Source organism: Heliangelus exortis, chromosome 3, assembly GCF_036169615.1.
Source record: "Heliangelus exortis chromosome 3, bHelExo1.hap1, whole genome shotgun sequence".
In the NCBI taxonomy this organism is placed as follows: domain Eukaryota; kingdom Metazoa; phylum Chordata; class Aves; order Apodiformes; family Trochilidae; genus Heliangelus; species Heliangelus exortis.
In genome coordinates this window covers 19,264,288-19,283,136 of record NC_092424.1, presented here as the reverse complement: position 1 = coordinate 19,283,136, position 18,849 = coordinate 19,264,288, and the positions used below count along the sequence as shown (strand labels likewise).

The 18,849-nt window shown below is 41.8% G+C and overlaps 1 long non-coding RNA gene across 3 annotated transcripts in view; it reads right to left on the bottom strand.

Annotated features, from left to right (window-relative positions):
- Positions 1-3,302: 3,302 nt before the first annotated feature.
- LOC139794224 (uncharacterized) overlaps positions 3,303-18,849 on the bottom strand; it is a 28,554-nt gene continuing 13,007 nt past the window's right edge. For all 3 annotated transcript variants that reach the window (XR_011725033.1, XR_011725035.1, XR_011725034.1), the window contains exon 4: positions 3,303-3,437. This is a non-coding gene — a long non-coding RNA (uncharacterized lncRNA). The remainder of the gene's footprint in view (positions 3,438-18,849) is intronic.

The following is an 18,849-nucleotide window of genomic DNA, read 5'->3' as shown; positions in this document are numbered from 1 at the left end:
AAAAAATTTAAATCTTTGTACATCACAATTATAAGTAAAGCTGGAAAAAAGGGAATGTAATCATTCACAATACTTCAACATTTTTTTTCCTAAACCAAGATGAATACCTAAATATATGGGTTTTTTTTAAGTATTTTCAATGAAAAATAAAACTTTGGGTTTTTTGGGGAAGAAAATTCAAGCTTCCAGATTTCTGTACTGGGGAAAAAAACCTGTTTCAATTTGCTGGACTCGTTTCCTATTGCATTTTTCAGGAGACCTACAGTAGTGACCATCTGCATCCCACATCCTCTTCTACAGGATAATGACTGCCATAACGTACCAGGCTGCTCAAAGAGAAGTAGGATTCAGCTGCTTAGTGGCAAATACCAGCTGGCAACAAGCTCAGACCAGCAAAGAGACTGGGAGCAGTAGGCATGCAAACCATAAATCGAGTAAAGAAATACACCACAAAAGGGAAATCAAGAATTTACCCAAAACCAAGTAGTCTCAAAATTGAAGGCTCCATTTTCTTTCCAGAAAGAAAAATAAAACAGCACAATGTTAAAGATTTTTTTTTTTCTCATAACATAATTAATTTTTCAGAAATTGCATTGTAATGGCAGATTTCTGCCCTGTCAAGATTTGTCTCTTGGAATCTCCGGTATTTCATATTCCCTAAAAGATAAATCTGTTATAAAAATCTGCTTTGAATAGGAGGCAAAAAGCAGGTTAGGGTGCAAGCAGCAGAGAAGCTATAATGATATTTTCTTCAGGTCTATTCAGAAAAGTCTCTGTGATAGGGGAGCCTGCAAATCTTAGGCTTTTGAACAGGTAGTTGTTAAAATATTATTGCCATACAGGGGAGCAGGTCTGTTTGCTAGTTAATACCCAGAACTGGCCAACAGGTTTCCTGACTTCTTTTTTAAGCTCTGCCATTGACATGCTGTAATCTTGCAGCAGTCACTTTAACTTTGAAAGGTTTAATAGGATATCTACTTTCTTTCTCAAGATGAGCAAGATGTAACTCGCGTCTGCATAATACTATAGAGATCCACAGTCAGGAGAGGACTGGGGAAAAGGAAAGTAGAAACACATACAAGAAATACATACACGAAATACAAATTTGGATGCTGTTTTCTAACATTGTTTGGTTAAATAACATGCCCTTCCTCCTGTAGCTGGAGTGAGTGGTTCATGCTGCACACTGCAGGAGTTCTATCACACTGGAACTGTGTTTTTACCAGCATGATTTAACATTATTTTACTTGTAAAGCAATGCTTTTAAATAGAAAGGTAAACTCATGAGATATTTTTTCAAAATAAATACTCCTCTTGGGTTTTCTCACATATTTCCTTCATACAGACCAGGCTGCTGCACTCCCCCACTTAGCACAGGAACTGAAGAGGGGAGCAAGGTTATGCTCTTGAAACGCTCACATTTTTCTCAAACTGGAGGACAGTCTAATCTCAGGGCTGCTTTATTTTATACTCGGGTGAAGATGCTGCTTGAAGCTGGGCAGGAGACAAGCCTCACAAGCTCAAACCACAGATGGCATGCTTGCCTTCACCATAGGAGTCACCAGGGGTTGAAATCTGGGAGACACCATTTGGAAGCAACCACGATGTCACTTCCGAAGCATAAGCTCTGCTGTCCACAGGCTAAAGGCAGGTGGGGTCTCTGGGTGCCCGCGTACAAAAGAAGCATCTATGCATGAGAGCTCTTATCACTGGCAAACTCCAGGACTTGCAAAGTCAGAGCAGTGAAGCCCAAAATACATATATATGCAGAACGAGCCACAAACATTCCACCCTGATGAAAGCACAATGAGGAAAATCTTTCCGACAGATTCACAGCTGGTTTCAATCTACAGCCTGAGCATATCTAATGGGCTCCCTTTATCAGAGAAGCTCTCATAGGGTTCTGGCTGCTACTGAGGGCAGTTTGCCACTGTGCAGACCCCTCAACAAAAGTCAGAGAGGACACTGTGTACTCCCTACACAAACTGAGGCATGGGGTAATAGAGACCATCTGCTACAAATCCTGGCCCTACTTGCACCTTTACTAATCCATTCCAGCTCCTAAGATCTTACTGCAGTTAGCAGAGCTGCCCTGTTAAAGTATCAGAAAAATGCAAGACGTACCTCTTGAGAACCTTATTTCTTCTTATATCACTCTCAGAAGTAAATTAAAAGATTACTCGTGTGAATACAGCAAGTAACACATGGTCTCAAACACCCCTGGGTGAAACTCTGTCTTGCCTAGAGAGGGAAGAAGTTTTTCTGCTAGGAGAGGTTAAGGGAAGCTACCACATCCACTAAAAGTCGGACCTTTACCTTCTTTTCCAGAACACACTACCTACTAAAAGAGGAAAAGTTCAACCCCCTCCAACCATTTAGGAAAATTTGCACGCTAGGGACTTGTTGAGAAGCTATTGTGTGCATGTCATGTAGTAAGGAAAAAGTACTTCAAATGTACATGACTTTATTTTTCTCCCCAGTGGTTTACAGATTTGTCCTGGGACAATAGAAGTTTACAGGGCAGGGGGAGATGTCTGTGATTAAGGCGGCTTTCAGCTCTTCTTCCTACAGATACCCCGTGGATATTGCTGTATTCTCCAGAATCTAAGCTTCCACTTAAAAAACAATGAAGTTTAGCCCATCTGGGTTTGCGGAAGCAGAATGTAAACAGATGTACTGTTGTCTTATTTTAGAAGCTATAGCAAGCCAGACTGAAACAATAGCACTAAGAAATGTCAACTGCTCCCATTCATCTCAGTGGGGTGGGGTGTTAACTTTGAAGCCTAATTGTGACCACTTTAAAGCCAACCTTTTAACCATTTCACTACTATTGCCGCCCCAGAAACTCCAAAGTAATGAACTTACCCAGCCTCTGTATTTGTATGCATTACTCTGAGATCTTCCATTCACTTGAAAAGGACGCTGCATTACAATCGAGCTAGTTTGAATATTCTTTCACTTAAGAAGTTAGCTAAATTGTTTGCTACTGTCTTTCAAAATTAGGGTTAAAAGAAAGTCGAGGGTGAAAGGTTAGCTTCATTGTTGATGCTCTCAAAAGTGCAACACGTGGGATTTCACGGTTTTTGCTTTGATCAGGGTGCTGGGATGGCAGTTCATTTCAATAAACTGACAAACAGCTACATACAAACCCGAAAATAATTACTATTCAAATAACACAGTACCATCATTTAGGAGTAAAAAAAAAAAAGAATGACATGGCAACACATAGTTGCAACAACAAAAAGGGGGAAAAAAAGGGGAAAAGGATCTTCATTTTCAAGGACTTAATGACTGCCTTTACCTTCAGTCAAAGGTGCATTGGGCCCCGTTCTGACTGTACAGAGAAGATGCCCTTCTAAAGATGCTTTACAGCCCATTTCCAAGAGGTTGGTGCGTTGTTCATCAGCAGTCACTCTGAAGTCAGTATGTCGGTTTTCCTAAGAGACCAAAAAGTTGAAGAGTGGCAGCTCTACACACATATTTTTGTAAATGTGACTTCAGATGCTGTGGGAATTCATGCTGAAAATTATCTGGATAAGCTACTCCTCAGCTTATGCTTCTGGGCATCCAGAAGCCCACCAGCATGTAGCTGCACTCTGGTTCCAGGAGCTGTGATGCTGTGGGGTGCACTGGAGCTGCACTGGCCTGGGGCTTGGTGAGGCTGCTTGCTGTCCTGCTGCCATCTCCACTGCAGGACCCTTTGCAGTGTCTGCCCTTGTGTCTGCCATAGGTCACGAGTGGCACCCTACTGATGCAGAACATATGTATTACATTAGCAGCTCCTCACAGCTCCCATTTCTATTGTTACACTTCCACTGAGGATCCAGCCACAAGCTTTTTTGCTTGTCCTTTTCATTCCTAACATCACACATTAGGCTGAAAATTCAACACTAACATCACAGAACTACTCTGGCCACCATTAGATCATCCACGTTAAGTACCTTAACCAGGTAATGTTGACATGATTCAAGATGCCCTCAATGCCACTACAACTACCATCTCACTGGGAGTGAAACAGAAAGGGGAGTAGGGTCCAAGTCAGCTCCATGACAGACTTAAGGGATTGGTATTACCCAGCAAAAGAGCTGGAACAAGCAGCTGGGAGGGGAGCAACCTCCAGCTCACAGGGCAGCAACTGGAAAGATCTGCAAAGCCCGAACTACATATACAACAAGAGAACTTCTTGAATGCATGTTCCCGTTCGTCAATAAAATTCTCTTCACTTGGCAGGTCTGGAACTGGAGTAAGAGTGCCTACGTGTGGTAAGGAATAGGGTTATTTTTGGTAGAAGGGGGAAGCTTTCCTGTATATACAATGCCTAGGTGTTTGTGGAAACAAAGCCCTGATTCACACAGCTCAGGTTCTTTTGCCTGCTGCAACAGACAATGCTTTGACATTGATATCAGCATGTTCTGAATGCACAGCCCTTCCAGGTGTAACTTCCACTGTAAGCTCAGCATTTGAGTGTTTTGGAGCTTGCCCTAATAAAAACACCAAATCCAAAAACCTCTGTTATCAACTACCTTTGTATCCTAAATCTTCATCTTTAAACCGCAACAGAATATTTGTAAAATGCTCCTGATAGAAACTGGAAAACAAAACTCCATTTTGGCTTAAAAGCCTGCAAACACTGACTTCTGTGGTGCTGAATAGGCTTACATATTATTTCACAGAAATGTTTGAGTGCTGTTGAACACATTTTCAGCAGATGCTAAGAGGTTCAGAACAAAGGCGACTGAAAGCAGACTTGGTAAATTTACAGTTTTACTTTATCACTGTATTAAATTCCCATTCAACATCAATAAGGCACCACACACTTGTTATAGAAGAATAAACAGCCTCATAAAAACTCGCCACTCCTTGCTTTGCCTCGCATCCCTCTTCTTTTCAACTGCTAACAACTAAAACACAACACACACACAACACACACACACCCCCTCGACAGCTGGATGTGCAGAAGCTGGGCCAGCGGTGTCCCGGTCCGGAGCGGCGCTGCGGGCTGGAATGCTGACGCTGGCAGGGCTGCTACCACGTTTACTTAACACTCATTTCTCTCAGTCTGCTTCAGACCAGAAATGCAGGCAATGAAAACCTATTCAACCTTTGAGAACCTCGGGCCGCAGCGGTTAGCAGAGCAGGGTCTTTGCAGGTACATAAAAGAGGCTTTCAGAAGAGGCTTCCATTGAAGGGAGGCAGAAAGAGAGCCCCCAGCTGTCTCTGGTTACCTTTCTTTGGCATGAAAAGGGGGAGGCAGGAGGGGCAAGGTTTCAGGACAAATGAAAAACAAGCTTTCTAAGATTCACTGTTCAACCTCAAAACAAAAGCTCAGCAAATTTAAGCTAAAGGAGCTCAGTTCCATTCCTTTCAGTTTCGTAATTTATTAGAGTGAAGAGACTGAAAAGCTGTTTCAAGTAGTGAATTAAACATTACCCTGAAACAAGAGTAGAGGGGGGAAAAATATACCTTATGAATTCAGCATTTTTCTTGGGTAAACAAATAGCAATCAGCAAACACGTGAGAAAGTGCACCGTATTAGTAGGTATCTAAGGATCTTTGGGTGAAAACATTTACACCGTGATGATATCTGGACAAAACAGCTGCCACGGAGGCATTATTAAGTAGAGGGTATGATCTGTAAACACCCAAATTAAACCAAGGTCTGTTGAGATGGATGATGCCTCACTCAGGAGGCAGGAGCAATGGCAGCAGCCAGCCCAGTCCTGCTTCCCCAGGGCAAGGTGAGGACATGAGAGTGGCACTGGCAGGAATTGTACTCCTTTGAAAGCCACCAGCAGCTGCAGGAGAAGGCACACCAGACCCTCTCAGCCCACGGGGGCAGGCAGCCCACAAAGCCCTGCACTGTCCCAGCCTTGCTGCAAGCCTGAATGAAACCCAGTTTTGTAAGCCTCACACAACACCACAGGCTTTCCTCCAGCAGAGATGGATACCCAGATTAATTCTGAGTTCACACAGTGCCATGAGAGTGCAAATGGATGGGCCAAAGCTTCTCCACAGGTATCATAAAAGCCAGTGGCCCCCATGAAGCCACAGGGCTCATCTACCACCCATTGATGCTGTCTCAGCACAGAGACCCCAGGGCAGTGCCAGGCACAGCTTGGCAGCACACAGCAAGCTGACCACCAGGGTCCCTCACATGGGGTGAAAACTTGGGTCTTGGTGCAGCATCAAGTCTCAGTTTGTCCCATGAAATCAGGACAGTCCCATGTCCTCCTTCACAGGATGTTTTAAATAAATGAGAGGTCTTCAGATACTGTGGAAAAGGAGACCCCACAAGTATAGATCATAAATTTGTTCAACAGTAAAATTAAAAATTTAACAGATTGTGTCAATCAGGACAACATAATTAATAACCATAATACTAACATTTACATACTTCTCTATACAGACCTGTTGTTCTTCTGTAGAGGTGTGCAAATAATACCTAAGCAGGCACCTGAAGACACAGCCAAAGCCTTGACTTCTTGATGAACTGTAGAAGTCTTTTAAATCAAGACCACATGGTCCAAGGCTTGTTGCATTGAGTTGAGGCAACACAAGTTTAGCTGCACTTGTGTAAATACCTTGAAATAACTCAGAACTCTTTAAAATTTAGGTGGCCTTCCTGCCACCCAAATTTTGGTGAGTTTGTGAGACTGAGGAATTATACAGACTAAGTTATTAGTAAGGTTATAAGGTTTTACTACAGTTTTAACTTCATATCAGCATAACTCCTTAGAGAGCAAACTATCTGGTTGAAATATAGCATGCCAGCTATCACCTTGATGTACAATGAGATACAGAAAAACAGCAAGGATTTTCTTGAAAATTCATTTGACAGTGCTGTAGGATTTGCTGTAAGGCAAAATACTCAGGAGTTTATGTAATTCCTTAAATCTCTGAAGAGGTAAAATGGATATTTTAGGAAAAGTTCTTAGAAATGCTTATGAAGAAAAATATTTTACTCATTACAGTAACTTTTTTTTTTCTAGAACATTCTTTTCATCTCTTAGCATAACTTCAAACAAACGTGGCCTGCCAAATGTTTTTATCACACTACTTCTGATCTGTAATCTCTCTGATATGGATCATATCTTAATAAATCATTTCACAATCTAGAAGAATCATTAGGAGCCAACTACAGCACTTGCAGGCAGAGCATATGGTAGTCACTTGGCATTAGTGTAGGTCACATGAGCAGATAGAAACAGTGGTCAAAATTCAGTGTTGATACCTGAATATTTTATATCCCTGGATAAGATTTGGTTCCTGTCATTTGTCAAGTGATGCTACTGAAGCTGACCTTGAAAGTTAACATTAAATCTTAAGACAAAATGTGATGAGGTGCATTCCTACAGAAACTTGACTCAGGTCAGCAGAAGTCACCACTACACTGGGTAGTGGTAGGATTTGGTCAGTCATTGTGCTCACTGGTGTAACATGTATGCTGAGGAGTCAGAAAGGTCAAAAGCAACATGATTTTAATCCCGTAGGCTCAAAGGTTGGATTTATTCTTTTGTCTCAGCTCTTCTTGCAATGCATTTTGGACACTACAATAAATAGAGTTAAGTAAATAAGTATTAGTCTTACTTTCCTTAAAAAGAGCACTTATTGGCACCATCCTTTCATCTCTTCTCAGATTTTACGTTGGAGGCAAACCATGCAGGTGGCAGTATAAATACTATAGCAGACATCTGCTAAACACAATGCAGTTGTATTCTGTTATTAAAACTGCACTCTTTCTTGTTTTTGGCAGCATTCACAGTTCTATGTAACATTCTGCTTTACTGGTGTCCAATCAACAAGTCCATTTTTCATCTAGGTCATCCTTGCCCACCTGACTTCTTTCTTGCAGAGTTTTCTTAGCACCTATTTCTCTTTTAACTATTACGGGCAAACGTACTCTAGCCCCTTGTAGAGAACGGACTCTGCCTGCACCTGAGCTCCCACGCCTGGAAACAGCATTGGCAGAGAGTTTAGGAGAGTCTTCTGGTTCACATTTCTGCTACTGGACCAAGTTCAGTTCTGTCATGTGCTACTTGACTCCTGTTTTCTCCTTGATCAGATGCCCTTTCCTTCTCTTCCCAGACCCTCCTGCACCCAACATGGCAGCAGAAAAAGGAGCTGGTCCCACTGGGGATGGAGAGTGCCTGTCCAGAGGCTGGTCCCACACTACCACAACAGCCCTACCATTACACTGAAAGTTCTAACCAGTACTGGGGAAAGTCTAGTAGCAGTCTTAGAGGGGATTAAGCTTTATTCAAGATGAAATTATTTTTTTCCCATTTTAAACATATAAACAGCTGTGCGCCTGGTTTTATCATCCCTGCCAGCCAGGACAAGGGAATAAACAGCAAGATTTTCAGGATTGGCCTTCAATGAAGAAAACAAGTGATTTAAAAGGCTAAAACCCACACAGAGAAATTCTTCCTGTCCAAGAACTGGAATAAGAAAAAACACAGTCCATGAAGCAATATTATTTGCTGGTGAATGGATACAAGCTCTGTGTGTATCCACTCAAATGCAAGAAGTAACTGTCTTACTGGCAGTAAAAAAACCTGAAAAAATTAGTACTAAATATGATTTCAAAGAGTTTGAAAATTTTGCTTCAGAAATCATCACCATTCATTGCTGATTGCACAGGAAAGTCACACAAAGACCATGATAGGGAGTTTTTTAAATCCAATTTCTAAGAGATTGCAATAAAAGGCCAAGAAAAAGTCTGTCAAATGGACATTGAGCAACAGTATTTATACACCATGACATAGTGGGCATTTAGGGGTGTTTTTTGTAAATATTTTACTGACTCACTTCTTGAGGGAATTTCTGTTAGAAGGAACTCTTGAGAAGGAGATAGCAGCCATGTTTTAGAAGTGCATGCAAAGGTAGTTGCAACAGAGGCACAAATTAATGAAACTTTAGATATAATAACTTGTTTATCCAAATGTCTGCAGTTTTCTCTGGTTTAGAAATTAGGCTTACAAGAACATAAAGTATCTGTCAATCCAGACAACCACCAAACTCACGTGTCCTGGCTCCTCCTCTTCTTTTTCTGCAATGAATGCTAGGCTGTGCATAAATAGAAAACTAAGTTGTCATAAATCTTGGGGAAAACGTGTCTCCAGGTTTAGGGAACTCTTTTTCTTATCTGGACACATTTACACAGCACCAGTAAACCCAACATGAATAAACTGCTGGTGGTTTATGCTGCTGCCACTGTCTCACAGAACAGAATGAAACTAACTTTGTACACAACCTTAACTCCTATGAAGTAAACATGGGCTACCCAAAAAATTCTCTACCAATTGCACTCTGCACAAAACCAGAACAAAACACTTGGGAAGAGGAAGCAATGGTTACAGCACAGCTCTTTGATGCTGCAGGGGGAAGAAAGCATAATTTAACTTGTTCAAAGCACCTGAGTTGAACACATTGTTCTAATCACTTATTCCACATAAAATTGATCTTTATTTGGATAAGTAGCTTTGATGACCTGTGGGTCCTTAAAGCATTTCCCCCTTAGTCATTATGCAGACTGAGGATAGCAAAAGTTCTGTGAAATCCATGGGAAGGGGTTTTCCTCACAGGTTTTAAAACCAGATTAAGCATTTCATTTTCAAAGAAGATGCAATGAACTTCCATGAGAGACTTTCAAGTGTTGTGATTTATTTTCCTGCAGGGTGACACTAGCAAACTCATTTTTTAAAAAACACCTGAAAATGCTTTGAATATATATTATAAAGTAAGTAACACAGAGGAACTCTAGAGATTCAACTGCACACAGGAACCTACACCACTTCACAGAGACTTTGCAAGGTTACAGCTAGCAGCTAGAGAGGGAAGTCTTTATGGTAACTATATCTGGTTGTCCAAATCCACACTGGAACAGAAAAAGACACAGCTGTGAGATACAGTGGGATGGGGTCTCAGAAAAATAACTCCACTTTTATATCTCAGTTGGGTCATACTTACACAACAAGAACTAACAGTTTGTAATTGAATCACTGAACAGAAGTTGTTTATACAAGACCTGCTGAAGTCTAAGTTTTATCCTACCATTTCCAATATTCACCTGCAGCTTTTTCTAAGAATTTCCTATTCCTGGGAATTATGAGTCTTTCATGAGGCCTCTGATGAACTGTGAGCACACAATGGGAAATTAGGTGATTCAAATTAATTCCTGTGTCCACTCGGGCACTTAACTAGCTTGGTTTCAAACACTGAACTGGCTATTAAATGTGCTAAAGGTAAGCTACTCCAAATACTAATTGAACTATTTGTAAATTGTTCTGGGGTGTTTTAATGTGTGTGGATGCCTTGTTCTCAAATGTTTCCATGATTTTAAGTAGTTTAATTTAATATCCCCAGTAAAGACTAAGCCTAAAGGTACTAATATATGGTGATGTGATCAAAGTGCCTCTCCTCTTCCTGAATGACTATACAACACCATTCAACAATACAACTAACACAATGAAATCAGCTCTGTCATGTTGATGTAATCCAACAAATCCCAAACTCAGAAGAAGGTCTATTCATATGAACAGACTTCATATGAAATCAATTATTCTTTTCTTGTCCACAATAACATTATTAACAAAAGTATTATGGATTGATTTTCTACACACACCAAAAAATAAATGTCAAAAGTATATTAAGGTCTTGGCACCTATATTAATATAATCTAGGCTACATTCTCTCAGGCTTCCCAGTGAAAATATGCATATCTAAGCTCCTGGAGGCAAGGAAGAGGTGGGGGGTGGACAACTGTTGCAAGCAGAAACAGACTTTGCCGTAGAGATAAGAAGAGGAAAAGCGATGATGTAGCCCAGAGGCTCTTCCATTTCCTGTCGCCACTGTAGGAAACCACAAAAAATTAAAGACAGTCCCTGTCTGCTGCTGGCTTACTTGGTTCATTCACTGGTGTTTCACTGTTTCAGCCCAGGGCTCAGCGAGAGCTTTCTCACCCAGGAGTCTGTATCAGTTACTACCAGCAACACCACAAAGGAGTAAATCGGCAGGAGCAATGCAGTTCTTCCAGCAGTACAGGAATGGGAGTGAGAGGCCAGGAAATATGAAGCCACCTGCCCATCCACAAGGTGGGGAATTTTAAAAAAAAATATCTCCTTGGGGGTGAAATGGCCATTTTTCACTAAGAATAAAAAAAGACATTTTCTAAACTGAAACATTTCTGACAGACTCATAGTTGATGCTGCGTTGAAAGAATGAGATGATGAAATCAGTCTGTGGATATTCCTGAGAACTGTGGCCAGCTGTCCTGCAAATGGCCCACCTCTCTTAGCCTGTGAAAGTGGTGGCTGCCTGCAACCTGCCTATTGGGATGGCCTCTGGGATGCCCCGTGTCCAGAGAGGCAGGCAGTGAGTCACAGGCAGAGATGACCACTTCCCAGTGCATGGGAACATTCCCAGGCACAGCTTAACTAATTACTTGTACTTAGGCAACACTAATGTCTTTTTAAACTACCGTACAATACCCTCATCTTTCACCAGGCAGCACAAGTTGCCAGCAATCCTCTGTCATTAACAAGTGGTGGTTCCAAATGATAGGCATCCTCTTTGTTGAGCCCAGGGACCAGATGCAGTTTTTTGAGGGGTACCTGAGAAGCAGGAACACCTCCACACCATCAAAATGGACATACACCCTAGGAGGTCCCTATAGACCCTAGGACCCTTTATAGTGCCTTACATTTGAACATTATAGGGCTTTGTGGCAACCATCTTTATAAATTTTCATGCCCTAACACACGTGTGCATTACAAACAGTCACTCACCAGCTAGATTTGCATTCATTGTTACTCCTTAACCTGAAACCTCAGGTTTAAATAACTGCCAGCTGATGTTATCAATGTTAGGCTTATGAGTCAGCCAGCCAGCACCACGGGCCAAGGAAGCAAACAGCACCTTTACAAACATGCCCTCATTTTTCCTCTGCCACGATGAGCAAAGTAGGGAGAGGGTACAGGAAGGATTTGCTGTCTGAACCAAAATATATGTCCCATGCCAGGGTCATCCCTGTTAGGCACATGTCAATGAAGATGAACGGCAGGGAAACAATTCTGGGACATTATCCCTGAAGTTTCAGTGTGGCTTCAAGTTTCAGCAAGAAACTTTTTGCTAGCTTGCTTGCTATTTAAATTTGCTCCTTCACATAAACTAGATTTTTTTTTTTCCTCAGTGAGATTCCAGAAATTTGCAAAGATGGAAGGGAGAGAGAAATCACTGCTCTGGTTGTGTCTTTACACAAAGTGAGGTCGTATAGAGGAACAACTCTCTGCCTTCCCCCACACACACACGTGCTAAGGACAGTTTTGCTAAGCTCAGCAGAGAAACCCACTTATGGACAAGCACAGAATCGAGTTGCTCTCACGAGTCTTTTTCTTCTCACCAGAATCCTTGCACTGTCTCAGAGCCCAGCAGACTCAGCCTTGCTGGGTGCTGAGCACCTTTGGCTGGGTGCTGGCTCCAACAGCAGGAGAGACCTAGGAGAGAGCAAGACACACTTGCCAGCCTCACTCAGATTGCACAGATATGAAGTATGCCCAGACTAGAATCCTCTGGGATTTATTAGGCTGGGAAATCTCTTGCCTCTGCTAGTCTACCTGCTTTTTACTCAGAGTGAGCATCATTTCAACAAGAGTTATACACTAGACTACAGTGATAAAATTGTCGGTCTGAATCTGGCTTGTTCAGTCTTATCTCAATACTAAATTAAATATTTCTATGAAAATTAGCCTTGACTTCTGTTGCACAAAGTAAATCAAAACCCATTTGTTTTGTTTATGCTGGTGGAGTACAGATGTCAGAACAGAACATAAGGAGGGGAGTGGAAAATTTTGCATTATGGCACTAGGTGATTCATTATGTTTTATCTGTGTTGCAAAATCATTTTCAAGGATATCATACTCCCTGTAAATTATTATAACTTCTAAACCTGATCACAGCTTCAACAATAACAGACCAAAACCAGCATGCAAATACTGACTTTATGTCTTAGGCTCAGATCCTGCTAGCAATTGTTCACCTACAAGCACATTTAAATTACTAGCCTCTTTCTTATCTGTCTCCTTTATTCAAAGGTGTGAACCCTTACTTACACTTTTGTTTTGCCTGGTTAACGTTCAGGGCTTCAGCCTGAGAACAGTTTCTTTCATGTGCTCTCCAGTATTTCCTTGCTTCCACCAAATCAAAACCATAGGCAGCACTGCATTACTCAGACTTTTGCCATGGACAAAAAGCAGTCCCAGAAAGCTGTCTGGGCTCCCTGTGTGGTCAACTAGAGTAGGCAGGCCCTTCCCAGGGGCACTTATTTCCACCATCACCACCTCCCCAAATTAACACAGGTGGGATGAATTGCCCTCTGGACATGCTTATTTAGCCTCACTGACTTTAACAGGGCTTAGGTGACCAGACACATTGCTCAAGATAGGCAAGATTAATCTGTTACTGGAACTTAAGCCTGGGGGGGGCAGGGGTAGGATAAAATCACATTGTGCAAGAATGTGGGTGCCTTCTCCTTTAAAAGCAGTAGCCCTACCCTGCTGTTGTTTCAGCCTGGGATCATGAGGCCACTAAAAACTCTCCAACTTCCCTAACTTTCAGCAATTTTCTGGAGCAAGTCTTGGTGTTGATTTTTGACCCTTTGTGTAAGGTAATACTGCTCAATCACTCGCTCCCAAAAACACACAGGTGATTCAGCAAAGCAGGAAAATGAAAGCAAGAGCAGCATTCCATCAGGCAAGGAAAGAGTTAAATAAACGAGAACCAAGAAAGATGACTTTCTTAAGGAACTCCTACACTTTCAGTCACTTATTAAAAGAGGATTTATATTTCTGAAGTAAGGATCTGTACTTCCACACTCTTCTGGAGCTATGCGTCTCTCTGCCAGGCTGTGATGAAAAGAGCCCTCCCATGCCCATCACAAGCCAATGCTGAAGTCATCCTGTTATTCTTTTTCACCTTGTACACATGTCGAGGCTTCTCTGTGGAAGTCTTGCTGAGACACATATCTTATTGTCTCTTGTTCCTCTTTGCCTTTTTTAAATCTCTAATTTCTTTTACACATAGTTCAAGAAAGAATGTTTCCAGGATTTCAGTAAGGGGGAACCATACACATGGTCTCGCTCACCTCTTGTCTGAAAGCTCACCTTCTATGCCTAACAACTACAACTGATCAAGGTGGTGAGGCAGGAAAGATGGGCTCTTTTTGCCCCACGGTGGGGGTAGGTAGGTTGTTGCTTTTGGCAGTGGTTGTGGAACCAGCCACAGGGTGATCTGGCTGTGAGATACTCCTCTCCTGCCTGCACAACTAGAGAAATGGTGCAAAGGCTCAGCATTGCTCACAGTACTTCTCCCTGTTGGAAGTGAGAGAAGCAGAGGGTATCCCTGCTCTCTATTTTAGGTAATGTTAATCCTTGAGGCTGAATTTTAGCATATAGTTAGGGACTGTCTAGATTTTTTTACCTGCTGGTATGCATTCTGGGCTGATGTGTGCATTTCGAGGCACTGAGGAGCAGACACAGCTGCAGAGGAACTCCTGCAGCCACCTCCCCCTGGCTGGCCATGTCACTTCCATGTATCCAGCTTGCCCTCCTAGTAAAGAAAGGGTTTTTCATAAATGGACATCACCATCATTTGCCAGAGAAAGAGGAACCCATAGTCAACCTGAACTCCGTGTAGCTAAGAGATGAAGAGCACAGCAGTCTTCAGACCACTCCCAAGATCAGTTCAGATATGATGCAGGTGTAGCCACAGGCTTTCCTTGTGGGAAGGACAGAAAATTGGGTAGCTGTATGTTATGTATCTTTGTGGTGGTTAGAATGATGAGAATAAAGTGAAGCAAGATTAAGAGTTGTACTGGGCCGTCTCTGACAGATCTTTTCCACTTGCCAGGAAGAGTTTTCCCACTGAGCTCCTGGGAGGTGTTGAGCTTCTGAGGACTCCATGAAGAGGCTGGAATTCGCAACCACAAATGGTACTGTTTCTCTTTCAAGGCTGGGCTATCAAGGAAGGTATCAGTGCAGCTTGCTACTGATACTGAAAGCAGAAGACAGGAACAGTGGATCTTCTGTTTCTCAGCCCTCTGCAGAGTACAGCCCCTTTGTGAATAATAAGCCACCTTTCTGCAACTCTTGTATAGTGCAATGCAGCATCTTCAGGTCAGCTCAGTTGAACTGGATCTGCAATCACCTGATATCAGTGTTGATATCAGAGTTAAAACAGTGATGGTAAAAAAAATGTTGTTACAAGAAAATTCTGAGGTGCAAGAATAAACTAAACCAAAGGCAACGTGTTCTTTCTACTAAATGCAGGTTATTTTTGGCTGGTGTTTGCATCTCAGATTTGCTGTCCATACTATGAAAATCATTGTATTGCTTGATCACAGGGCTCATGTGAAGCTGTGCTTACTCATGCTTGCAAAGCACTTCAACATCAGCAAGAAGAGGGTCTGTAAAACCATAAAGGATACTTCATTGCCATCGTTATTTGACCACAGCAATGGGAAAATACGCTTTTAAAACACTTCAGTTCATTAGTTCAGGACTATCTTTTGTAGCTGTTAAGTTTAGGTGAGATTCTAAAAGCAAAAATGAGCATAAGATTCAGGCTTCCTACATCTCAAAAAAGGCCTATTTTTTTAGCCTCACTGTGGCTGGTTCTTACTTTTAATACTGTCTTTAATCCAAAGGCAACAAGTAGATGCAAAAAGTAAATGCAAATGAACCTGGGACTCACCCTAAAACATCTGTCTCCCAAAATGTTACCCTCTGGCCCATATCCTGAGTTGCTACCTTTCTCCCTGCATAAGCTTTTGGGGTCTCATTAATGCACTGGGCAAGTCTACACAGCAAACAGCTGTCAGAGATCCTGAGGTAGCTTTGAGGAAACTGGCTTGTCTACATGGTACATTGCAATGCCATGCATGGATGCTAGCTGAGATCCCAGAGGCAATGTAGCTGTGTCTGTATAGCAAAGCACCCACGCTAATTAGCCCTGCCCCTGAGGATGCTGCAGGAATGGAGCTAATTAGGTATGCTGAGAGGCAGCCCTTTTAATTAGCCCATGGGAGAACACAACAACACTAACAGAGCTTCCGATCATGGCTTTAGCTCAGGGATCTCTACAGTGTACTGGGCTGTGTAGCAATAGTCAAGCCCACAGGCTCTTTTGAGCATCATTCTAAGAACCTAAATATTGCCTTTCAATCCAGTCTTGCCATCTGACCCTTCTTTTGCAAGTATTCATCGAGTTTTTTTCTTGACGGTAGGAAATTAAGTAAATAGATTCAAAAGAATGAAGAAAAAAGCCAGTAGAAACCTCACTACAATAATCTAGTAATATACTTGTTATTAAATTCAGCTACGGGTAGTGACATGCCTGTAAGGAAGCACTGGATATTCCTAACCCATCTTGATAAAAGGCATGCTTTGGCTAGTGGTGCGTGTTTTGCAAGCAGCATATCTCCAAAGGTACTGTTAACTCCAGCCAACTCAGCCATAAATACAGACTAGGGTATATTAAGTTGTAATCATGCAAGATTTTCCATTACAAGTTTAGGGCTGAATGAAATCATTTTGGCACAGGCCCACACCTGGGAAAGATGGAGCTCCCGAGAGACCAGTTTTGTGCCCTTCCTTACACCACACTGGAGCAAGGAGCTGCGTTGTGGCCGGTCCTTCTGCCTCCTCTCTCCACCAGCCCCCCTGCTCAGCAAGTCTCCCTCTCCCTGGCTTTGCACAGCACAGGGCTCTCTCACCAGTGCCACTGACTGGAGTGGCTGCCAATGCTAAGCAACACACAGAGTTCTGCCAGTAACTTCCAGGGGTTGCTATACAACCACACCGGGGTAAATAACACTCTGTCTCCACTACAGCCAGAGCAGATATGAGGACTCTGATGAGACCATTGTTAAGGAGCCCTTCCAAATGCCATTCCAGCCACCATATCGTAGGTGCACATGAAAACACCTCTTTAATGCCTTCCAAAAAAGAAAATGTGTGTGCGTCTTATAATTCCAGAGCGGTTGGTTTTTTTATGGTTTTTGTTTCTGAAGAACAAAACACGGTGATTTCCATATATCTCCCAGGCACGTGCATAAGAGCACCCAGCTCTTTCCTATTTGTTTCAGAAAAATGTTTTTGCAAGCAGGTAACTTCTGAATAGGACCTAAGTCTTTAAGTCCTGACTTGTCCTCTCTATCACACTACAAAAATGCACAGTGACATTTTAAATCAGCTTCAAGAGCTTATAATGTGGAGATGCTGGAATATTTGAGACGACAAACATTTTTTAAAAAGTGGATATTATGCAATTTAAAAAAAACAGGGAAGACAGAGGCTCCTTCTGGAATTAATATGGTTTCACTAGACGTAGTACTTAGGCTTCTTTTAAAGCTGGCTTTATTTTAAGTGTATTTTTAAAAAGCTAAAAATTTCAGGCTCTTATCTTTTAGGTTCCCAAGAATTTACTGTTTAGGATGGGGGCTGGGAAGGGGAGGACAGGGTGTGTGCGTGTAATATATCTGAAAATCAAAGTTCAGTATTTAATCTTTATTTCATATACTTTGGAAAAATAATAATCGTAAAAGTATGGTTTCTGTTTACATAGCCTTATGATACTTGTCTAAACTGTGCTATAGCATTTACTAATGCAAACTGGGATATCTCGTGCAACCTTGACTTTACAACAGGGGTTCTGGATGTATACCAGACGCACAAAATAGTCCTTAACTTGATATGATATGAGAAAGGTGTTGAAGTGAATAACTTATACAGTAGTAATAGTGGTTCTGTCTATGGACATTTTATCTTCCTCTTGAACAGAAAAAAAAAAAAACCAAAAAAAAAACAACTTTAACATGCTTTGTCTCCAGCCAAGTTTAGAGTGACCTAGAGACTTCTCAGTTTCAGTGTTTGAAATCTGGCCCTCCATTTACACTTGGCCAGCACTCAGACCAAAGTTGCAATATATCCCATCATCTAACTGGGACCTGAAAAAACCAGAAGAGACTAAAATTCTAAGCAGGAGCATCTCCTGATGCTGTAAAAGTTCCTACTATGTGCCAAAATAATGAAAATACCACAACTCTGTTTCCAACTGCATAAATAACTCGGATTTTCATCTTTCCTGCAAGAGCTTGGCTAATATCTGTGTTTGTCCATCCAGTTTTACATCTATCAGTAACTATTTTCTCTTCTTCTATCTATTCAAAACAAAACCTAAAGCACAAAGGTTATCAACTTCCAAAACCTCTTGTGCATAGAGAGACCCATAAGGTCTCTGTCAATGAACAACAGTTCATCATTCATTCTCATTATACTGGCACATAAACCTTTGGAGTGCCCAAGGAAACGGGAAGCTTGACACCCTCACACCATTCCTTGGGTGCCTGTTGAAGGTGTTGTATCTATACACTGCCCACCATTCACCATTCCCAGAAACACAGAGTTGAGAATAACTCAAGATACATAATAGGGAAGAGGAGGGAAGGATGACCTGCACGTAAACTTTGCCAAAAATCCTCAAAACTAATTGTTTGAAGTGGGTAGGAAAATTAGAAGAAAAACTATGATGATTATAGGCCTTACTATAGCTCTGCATGCCATCTGGGGAGAAAAAAAAAAAAAAAAAAAAAAAAAAGAAACAAAGATTACACTGTGGTTAACACTAGAGCTGGGCTCATAGTTCTGTTCAATTTGAAAGCTCTTAAAAGTTTTCTAAGGGAGGTGTTATGTGGACAGACAACATCTCCACATTTCTTGAGTTACCCTGCCCCAACCTCTTCCAACAGCCCCAGAAACAAGAGGACCAGCAGATACCAGGCTGGCTGCCACGGAG